The sequence below is a fragment of the Rhinoraja longicauda genome, chromosome 32 (genome assembly GCF_053455715.1).
Source record: "Rhinoraja longicauda isolate Sanriku21f chromosome 32, sRhiLon1.1, whole genome shotgun sequence".
Lineage (NCBI taxonomy): Eukaryota > Metazoa > Chordata > Chondrichthyes > Rajiformes > Arhynchobatidae > Rhinoraja > Rhinoraja longicauda.
The window spans coordinates 24,363,698-24,374,395 of NC_135984.1; positions in this window are offsets into that span (position 1 = coordinate 24,363,698).

The window sequence follows — 10,698 nt, forward strand, 5'->3', positions numbered from 1 at the left end:
ATGAGCCCTGCTCACGGTGAGGGGGTTCCAGCCCGTGTTGAAAAGGATCCTTCTCTTTTGATAAACGATATAAATGTGCCCGTGTCATCGAGCGTACTTTGGGCATGTTATTGTCGTCTAGCAGACAGGATATGGAGAGGGTGCAAAGTGTCAGTAATGTCAGGTTTCACTTCCTTCTCTCTAATAAGTTCAGCATGTGCTGGGAGCTGTTGCCAGCATCCAGGGAGTGACCTCTCCATGTGTGTTTAACTCACACAGGGAAGCTGGAACAATGCTGGGCAATATTCCACCACCCTGATCCTTTGGCTCACTCTGCCATAAATATGAAGGAAATTTGTCACGACTTCTGTGGTGCCTGGGGAATAGACTGGATGATTTCATAGTCTGGGTATTAGCTGGGAAAATGCAGAACAGACCTGCAGAGTGGCGGAGGCAGGCGAGTATGTGAGGGTCAGGGGAGGCAGAGGCACAGTTACAACCAGGCCCAGCTGCCCCGCGTCCCACAGCATTCCCCACTGGAAGATGCACAGCCTCGCAGGCTGCTGCTAAACTGTAAGCCAACATGTCAAACTCACACACACTCACACACACACATGCACACACGCACACACGCACACATGCACGCACGCACACACACACACACACACACACACACACACACACACACACACACACACACACACACACACACACACACGCACACGCACACGCGCACACGCACACACACACACACACACACACACACACACACACACACACACACACACACACACACACACACACACACACTCACACACACACACACATACACACACACACTCACACACACTCACACATGCACACACGCACTGACACACTCACACACACACACGCACGCACACACACACACGCACACACACACACACACACACACACACACACACACACACACACACACACACACACACACACACACACACACACACACACACACACACACACACACTCACTCACACACACATGCTGTCTGTGTGGAGTTTGCATAATCTCCCTGTGACCGTGTGGGTTTTCTCCGGGTGCGCCGGTTTCTTCCCACATCCACAAGGCGTGCGGGTTTGTTGGTTAATTGGCGTCTATAAATTGCCCCGAGTGTGTGGGTAGTTAACGAGAAAGTGGGATAACAGAGAGTCAGTGTGAACGGGCCCTCGATGGTCAACATGGAGTAGATGGGCCAAAGGGCCTGATTCCATGCTGAACCTCTACACAAACTCAACTAAACTCAACTAAAGTCAACGCAACTGAACTAAACTCAACCAAAATAAACTAAACTCAATGTTAAACTAAACTAAACTAAACTAAACTAAACTGCACGGTGGCGCAGTGGTAGAGTTGCTGCCTTACAGCGAATGCAGCGCCGGAGACCCGGGTTCAATCCTGACTACGGGCGCCATCTTTACGGAGTTTGTACGTTCTCCCCGTGACCTGCGTGGGTTTTCTCCGAGATCTTCGGTTTCCTCCCACACTCCAACGACGTACAGGTTTGTAGGTTAATTGGCTGGGCAAATGTAAAAATTGTCCCTAGTGTGTGTAGGATAGTGTTAATGTGCGGGGATCGCTGGGCGGCACGGACCCGGTGGGCCGAAGGGCCTGTTTCTGCACTGTATCTCTAAATCTAAATCTAAAAATCTAAACTAAACTAAACTAAACTAAACTAAACTAAACTAAAGTCTGATCAAAGATAGTCCGAGGGTCTATAAGGACGTAGATAGTAGCTCAGCACTGCTCTCTGGTTGTTGTTGGTAGGATGGTTCAATTGCCTGATAACATCTGGGAAGAAACTGCCCCTGAGTCCGGAGGTGTGCGTTTTCACATTCTATACCTTTTGCTCGATGGGAAAGGGGAGAAAGGGGAGTGGCCGTGGTGCGACTCGTCCTTGATTACACCGCTGGCCTTGCCGAGGCAGCGTGAGGTGTAAATGCAGTCAATGGAAGGGAGATAGACACAAAAAGCTGGAGTAACTCAACGGATCAGACAGCAGCTCTGGAGAAAAGGAGCAGGTGACGTTTCGGGTCGAGACGCTTCTTTCGGGTGGTTGGCTGGTCTGTGCGATGGTCTGGGCTGCGTCCACAATTCTCTGGGATTTCTTGCGGTCTTGGATGGAGCTGTTCCCAAACCATGTTGTGATGCATCCCACTTGAATGCTTTCTGGGCCGCATCTGTAGAAGTTGGTGAGGGTTATTCGGGACATGCCAAACTTCCTAAGCCTTCCAAGGAGGTTGAGGCGTTGATGGGCTTTCTTGCCCTTTGGTGCTTTGGTGGCTCTCTCCTGCCCTCCCCGCCCACCCGCCCGGTCACCCTGCTCCTTTCCCCTCCTTCATAAACTCATCTTTTCTGAGTCCCCATTTTCCTTTGATTCCCCCCTTCTTTCCCCTCCTCCCTGCTCACTTCCACCTGCCACCTGCCACCCTCCCTTTGCCTCCTCTTCCCTCATCTAACATCCTTTTGTCTCCCTTTCACCTCCAGCCTTTGCCCGTCCCTCTGCCTGGCAAACCTCTCAGCTGTATCCACCCATCACTCGCCAGTCTTTGTCGCGAAACCACACCTCCTCTCGCCGACCCGCAATGTCGCCTGCCCATTCCCTCCACAGATGCTGCTTGACTGGCTGAGTCCTCCAGCACTTTGTGTTTTGCAAGAAATACTAAGTATTTCAAAGGTGTTTGGGAACTTGAGGCTTGGAATAAAATGTAGAAATAATGAATTCAGACTCATTCTGAATAAAATTATAGAAAAATTATGATGCCCCTAAATAATACTGAAGCTCTAAAGAACCGTCTCGACCCAAAAAGTCACCATTCCTTCTCTCCAGAGATGCTGCCTGACCCGCTGAGCTACTCCAGCTTTTTGTGTCTATCTGAAGTTCTAATTGATCTACAACGTTGGGTCAAGCAGGGGAGGATTCTTCATCTGGCTTTCCATCTTTCTTTGATGGTGTGAAGGCTGGTATACTAAAGCAGTGGATAAGTTGTAGGGAGTTTGGGATGGCCTCTGATGCTCTCTGGAGAAGGTGGGGTGTGTAGGGTGATGTTAATGTGCAGGGCTCACTGGTGGGCACGGACTCGTTGGGCCGAAGGGCCTGTTTCCACTACGACACGGCACGGTGGCAGCAGCGGTAGAGTTGCTGCCTTACAGCACTTGCAGCGCCGGAGTCCTGGGTTCAAACCCAACTATGGGTGCTTGTCTGTACGGACACTGTTGTTGTCAAACATACCAACATACAGTGAAAACTTTTGTTTGTGTGGTATCCAGTCAGATCAGATACTACTAATCAAGAATACAATGAAGCCAAATACAAGCTTAACAGATAGAGTCATACAACACGGAAAAAGGCCCTTCGGCCCAACTTGCCCATCACAATCAAGATGCCCCATCTACACTAGTCCCACCTGCCCGCTTTTGGCCCACATCCTTCTAAACCTTTTCTATCCATGTACCCATCCAAATCTCTTTGAAATGGTATTATAGTACCCGCCTCAAAGCAGAGCAATGAGAAAAATAGTGATAGATTTACAAGTGGAAAAGAGATTTAAAAAAACTAGGGGCTATTGTATCAGATGAATGTAGATAGAGAAACAAGGAACTGAAGATGCTGGGATCTTGGGCAAAACACAAAGTGCTAGTGGAACTAAACAGGTCAGGTAGCATCTGTGGAGGGAATGGACAGGCAATGATTTGGGTCGGGACTCTTCTTCATGCTGATTGTAGTAGCAGGGGTGATAGGTGGATAAGAGGTGATAGGTGGATAGGTGATAGGTGATGGAATTTGCTTGGCAGGTAGACAAAGACTAAAGATAAAAGGGTGGGCAACTGGTGTCAAATAAGGAGTGAGGCGGAGTGCAATGTGAAGCTAGAGGAAAGGATATAGGTTAGGTGGAAGGGGACAGGAGGAAGGGACGGGGCGGGGGGTGGGGGATGGTGGGGGAAATAGGTGTGCACCTGGGGGTGGTGAAGAGAGTTGGATAAAGGGGGGGGAGTTCTATCCTAAAATTGGAGAATTCAATGTAAGCTGCCCAAGAGGAATATGAGGTGTTGTTATAGACAATAGACAATAGGTACAGGAGGAGGCCATTCGGCCCTTCGAGCCAGCACCGCCATTCAATGTGATCATGGCTGATCATTCTCAATCAGCACCCCGTTCCTGCCTTCTCCCCATACCCCTGACTCCGCTATCCTTAAGAGCTCTATCTAGCTCTCTCTTGAATGCATTCAGAGATTGGCCTCCACTGCCTTCTGAGGCAGAGAATTCCACAGATTCACAACTCTCTGACTGAAAAAGTTTTTCCTTACCTCAGTTCTAAATGGCCTACCCCTTATTCTTAAACTGTGGCCCCTTGTTGTGGACTCCCCCAACATTGGGAACATGTTTCCTGCCTCTAAAATGTCCAACCCCTTAATAATCTTATACGTTTCGATAAGATCTCCTCTCATTCCTCCACTTTGCGTGCGGCATCACTATATAGCAATGGAGGAGGCGCAGGACAGAAGGTCAGTGTGGGGATGGCAATGGGAATTAAAATGGTTAGCAACGGGGAGATGTGCTGGGCTTGGCTGACCGAGGGTGTGTCTGATGAACCAGTCGGCAAGTCTCCACTGAGAGTCATACAGCATGGAAACAGAGCCTTCGGCCCAACATGTCCCATCTACACTAGCCCCACCTGCCTGTGATTGGCCCATATCCCTCCAAACCTGTCTTATCCATGTACCTGTCTAAATGTTTCTTAAATGGTGCTATAGACAATAGACAATAGACAATAGACAATAGGTGCAGGAGGAGGCCATTCGGCCCTTCGAGCCAGCACCGCCATTCATGGCTGATCATTCTCAATCAGTACCCCGTTCCTGCCTACTCCCCATACCCCCTGACTCCGCTATCCTTAAGAGCTCTATCTAGCTCCCTCTTGAATGCATTCAGAGAATTGGCCTCCACTGCCTTCTGAGGCAGAGAATTCCACATAGTCCCAGCTTCAACTACAGTACCTCCTCTGGAAGCTCGTTCCTGTTCACCCAACACCCTTTGCGTGAAAAATTTACTCTCAAGTTCTTATTAAGTCTTTCCCCCTTCACAAACCTATGTCCTCTGGTTCTCGATTCCGCTACTCTGGGCAAAACGCTCTGTGTGCCTACCCGATCTATTCCTCTTGTATTTGCCGATGTAAGCCCGACACGAAACGTCACCTATCCATGTCCTCCAAAGATGCTGCCTGACTCACTGAGTGTAGTTTGGTTTAGTTTAGTTTGGTTTAGTGCAGAAACTTGGTCCACTGAATCTACACCCAGCAGCAATCCCTGCACACTTACACTATCCTACACATACTAGGGACGATTTATAATGATACCAAGCCACTTAACCTACAAACCTGTACATCTTTGCAGTGTGGGAGGAAACCGGAGCACCCGGAGAAAACCTACGCGGTCACGGGGAGAACGTGCAAACTCTGTACAGACAGCACCCATAGTCAGGATCGAACCCGGGTCTCTGGCGCTGTGAGGCAGCAACTCTAGTGCTGTGCCTCTCTAGTGCTGTGGCTCTCTAGTGCTGTGCAACTCTAGTGCTGTGGCTCTCTAGTACTGTACCGCTCTAGTACTGTGCAAATCTAGTGCTGTGCAACTCTAATGCTTTGCAACTCTAGTGCTGTGCCACTCTAGTGCTGTGCCACTCTAGTGCTGTGCCACTCTAGTGCTGTGCCACTCTAGTGCTGTGCCACTCTAGTGCTGTGCCACTCTAGTGCTGTGCCACTCTAGTGCTTTGCAACTCTAGTGCTGTGCCACTCTAGTGCGGTGCCTCTCTAGTGCTGTGCCACTCTAGTGCTGTGCCACTCTAGTGCTCTGCCACTCTAGTGCTGTGCCACTCTAGTGCTGTGCCACTCTAGTGCTGTGCCACTCTAGTGCTGTGCCACTCTAGTGCTGTGCCACTCTAGTGCTGTGCCTCTCTAGTCTTGTGCCTCTCTAGTGCTGTGCATCTCTAATGCTGTGCAACTCTAATGCTGTGCCTCTCTAGTGCTGTGCCACTGTAATGCTGTGCCCAGCAGCTTGAGAATGATCGGACTCCCTTTTCTGGGGTGGGCACGCAAGGAGTCGTCTCGCTGCCGTGCCATCTTGTGCCACCATGAACAAGATGGCACGGTGACCAGACAGTGGCAGGGGAGGGGGAGGGGAGGGGCATGAGTGGTCGGGGTGGGCAAGGGGATGCTGCATCCCTCTGGCAAATGCTGCCGTCTAAAGCCGCACCAGCTCCAGGGGGGCAAACGAGGCGTTTCCGAGTTAACTGATGGCAGCGGAGGCCTGCAGTGATCGACGGGGATCCCTGGCCCTGGGGCACTCCGGCAATTTTATGTAAACACTCCCGTGAAACGTGAAGCCCCAATTGTACACTGACGGGGGCAGAGAGCGCGGTTGAAGGAGCAGATCGCAACAGTTAGCAACGCCGACCTCTGCACTGTGCGATGGATGAGGCCCTGGGGCCTCTGTGTAGCGCAGAAGCCCCGCAGTGCTGGGCCAGAGATTTATGCCACAGTAGATGTCTGCTTCAATGCTCATGCTTGTGCTCAGCCCTTTCCTGGGTCTCCCTCGGCCCCAGAGTGCGAGCTTAAGAAAACAAAACTCGCTGGTTGCTGGCGGAAGATTTTGTGCTGTGTTATTGCTACCTTGCCGCGGGAGAGGCTGAGGGAACTGTTTATTGATGGAGGTCAGGGAGATCACAGCCCGGCTGTATTTTTGGAGCTGAACTCACAATCAACTGATTGGTAAAGAGCCACATTGCAGAAACATTCGTTCCACGCCGGCCCAATAAAACATCAGCTGGCGTTTCAGCATTAGGGTTGCCAACTTCCTCACTCAAGAATACGGGACAAGGTGACGTTACCGCCCCGCGCCCCACGTGACCTCACCCAGCCAGCGGCCACGTGCTCCCGCTCCACCAATGGCGGCCGCCCGGGCCGGGAGGCGGGTTGTGTAGGAAAATAAACTGCAGATACTGGTTTAAATCAAAGGTAGACACAAAACGCGGGAGTAACTCAGCGGATCAGGCAGCATCTCCGGAGAGAAGGAATGGGTGACGTTTCGCGTCATCTCCAGAGATGCTGCCTGACCCGCTGAGTTACTCCAGCTTTTTGTGTCTACCCGGGAGGCGGGTTGCTAGGCAACCTCCATTAGGTGGCGCCGGGGCCTCGGGGCCTACACTGTCCACACCGCACCTACACTGTCCGGAAGGTAGGCACAGATTTTAACCGGCATCTGCAGTTTTTTTCCTACTACACTGTCTGGGCCTACAGCGCCCCCCAGGCCCAATACGGGACAAGGGTGGTCCCGTACGGGACAAACCAATTTAGCCCAAAGTACGAGATGTCCCGGCTAATACGGGACAGTTGGCAACCCTATTCAGCATCCGCCATGCAGCATTGGTTTGCCAGCCACTCCTGTTCATCACACACACTGGCCCTCACCTTAACTTACGTTCCTCCAGCCTGATCGGAACAAGAGCTCACAAAAAGCTGAGACCACTAACTTACTCCAGCACTTTGTGTTTTTTTTTGTAAGCCAACATCTGCACTTCCTTGTGGCTACATATTAGCTCTTTCATCGATGTTATGTTTTAAATAAGAATGGCCCCGACCTGAAATGTCATCTATCCATATGCTCCAGAGATAGACTCAAAAAGCTGGAGTAACTCAGCGGGTCAGGCAGCATCTCTGGAGAGAAGGAATGGGTGACGTTTCGGGTCGAGACCCTTCTTCAAACTGAGAGTCGGGCAAATGGAAACGAGATATATAGTCGGTGATATTGAGAGAGATACAGAACAAATGAATGATATGCAAAAACTAACGAAGATCAAGTCTGAAGAAGGGTCTCGATTTAAAACGTCTTCTATTCCTTTTCTCCAGAGATGCTCCCTGACCACACTGAGTTACTCCAGCATTTTGTGTCTATCTTCAGATTAAATCAGCATCTGCAGTTCCTCCCTCCACGTGGGAGCGCTCAGTTAGAGCTGGTCACTTAACCCTTCTCTTCCCACGATTTCTCCGGGAGTTCCAGTTTCCTCCCACAACTCCTTAGGCGTACAGATTTGGAGGTTAATTGGCTTAGGTAAAATTGTAAATTGTCCCTATGTGTGTAGGATAGTGTAAGTGTGCGGGGATCGCTGGTCGGCGCAGACCCAGTTATCCGAAGGCCTATTTCCGCGCTGTATCTCTAAACTAAATTAAACTAAAATCTCAACTCATGGTTCAATGGTTCTTTATTGTCATGTGTACCAAGGTTACAGTGAAACTATTTTTCTACTTAGTCAGGCAGCATCTCTGGAGGAGATGGATAGGAGACATTTTGGGTCGGGACCCTTCTTCAGACTCACAATGTTGCCTATTCACCTTCTCCAGAGATGCTGACTGACCCGCTGAGTTACTCCAGCACTTTGTGTCTTTCTTTGCAAACCAGCATCTGCAGTTCCTTCTGTCTCCTGTAATAAGGGCATTAGATCTGGAATTTTAACAAACAAAGCCAGTCTGGGGAAGATAGACATAAAAAGCTGGAGTAACTCAGCTCGTCAGACAGCATCTCTGGAGAAGAGGAATAGGTGGCGTTTCAGGTTGAGGCCCGTCTTCAGTCTCAGGAAGGGTTGGAGCATTGTTGCAACACATCGCGCTGCTAATGTTGTTCGGGGGAGGAGATCCCTGGTCCTGCCCCAGTTTGGCCTGTGTGTGACTCCAGAACCACAGTGTGGACAGCTCCACAGTCAGGGCAGTGAGGGCAGACAGCCACCACTGACTGCTGTGTCGGCCAGTGCCAGCCCTGGGAGCGGACACAGAAAATAAAATCCATGCCCAATTTCACCAAAACTGAAGCTGGAGAACCATGGCTGCACCTGTGTGAGCCAGGTGTGGGTCACGTGACGCCAGCTGTGGGTCACTGTGGGCCACTGTGGGTCACTATAGGTCACGCCAGCTGTAGGTCATGCCAGCTGTGGGTCATGCCAGCTGTGGGTCACGCCAGTTGTGGATCACGCTAGCTTTGGGTCACGCCAACTGTGGGCCACTGTAGGTCATGCCAGCTGTAGGTCACACGAGTTGTGGATCAGAACCAGCTGTGAATTACACACATCATTGCAAACTGTGCAACTAGTCAGCTGACTTTTAGTGGAGGAAAGGGGAAGGGGAGGGAGAGAGGGGAGGGGGAAAGGAGGGGGAGGGGTGTGTTTGTAGAAGTTACCTGAAATTAGAGGATTCAATATGCATACCCCCCTTACAAGCTGCGTTGTAAGCTTCCCAAGTGAAATATGAGGTGCTGTTCCTCCAGTTTGTGTGTGGTCTTGCTCTGGCAATGGAGGAGGCTCAGGACAGAAAGGTCAGTGTGGGAATGGGAAGGGGAGTTTAAATGGTGAGCAACCGGGAGATCCAGGAGGCCAGGAGGGGGTGGTTTGAGTAGGAAGGGACGAGTGAACCAAAGAGATGCAGAGAGACTGGTCCCTGCGGAAGGCAGGAAGGGTTGGAGGTGGGAATATGTGACTGGTGGTGGGATCACGTTGGAGGTGTTGGAAATGTTGGAGGATGATGTCTGACACAAAATGCTGGAGTAACTCAGTTGGACAGGCAGCATCTTTTGAGAGAAGGAATGGGTGACGTTTCGGGTCGAGACCCTTCTTCAGACTGATGTCAGGGGAGTGGGTGGTACAGAGGTAAAATGTTGTCGGAGACAGTAAGACTGGTCGGAGAACTGGGAAGGGGGAGGGGATGGAGAGAGAGGGAAAGCAAGGACTACTTGAAGTATGGAGGATGATGTGCTGGATGTGGAGGTTGGTGGAGTGAAGGTGAACACCAATCAGTCCTTGCCCCAAGCATAAATTCAGCAAGATTTAGACAAGGAGCGTCTGAGATACTTGGCAAACAAAATAATGGTTCTACACGAAACTATCTCAAGCTACGAGATTATCACTGAAATTATTTCAAACAACAATGGGCAAGATATTACAAGGCATAGTTTGTTCGGACGTAATGCAGAATATTGTGTTATAGCTGCAGAGAAAGTGCAGGTGAAAAAGTGGAACTCACGCAAGGTGGTAGATTGGAGGGTTGGGAATTCATCCCTGTCAGATCCGAGGTCTTTGCAAAAGTCTGATAACAGAATTTCCTTTGGCTTCTGAGCTGCTGTGCAGTGGCCCTGACATCCACCATCACAGTCACCATTTGAGAGACTGGTGATGGTGCACATTAACAACCCCCCAGCCAGCCTTGATCCACTGCACTTTGCTCACCGTTGCAACAGGTCCACAGCCGACCCCATCTCCCTGTCCCCAAACACATCTCTGGTACACCTAGACAACAACTCCAATGCTATGCTCCTATTTATTGACCATAACTCTGCCTTTGAATCCTATCTAAACTCATCTCCAAACTCCTGGAGCTAGGAATCAGCTCTCCCCTCTGCCACTGGATCCTTGACTTTAAGACCCACAGACCTTAATTAGTGAGGGTAGATGACAACACCTCCTCCGCAATAACTCTCAACACCGGGGCCCACAAAGATGCATTCTCAGTCCGCCACCATACTCCCTTTACAACTTTGTAAGTGCCCTTTATGGGCGACTATTTGCATACCTTGGGTATGCAAACAAAGAATCTAAGGGCCTAAACTGTCGGGAACTCAGGACCTGCAGGTATTAATACGGTATTA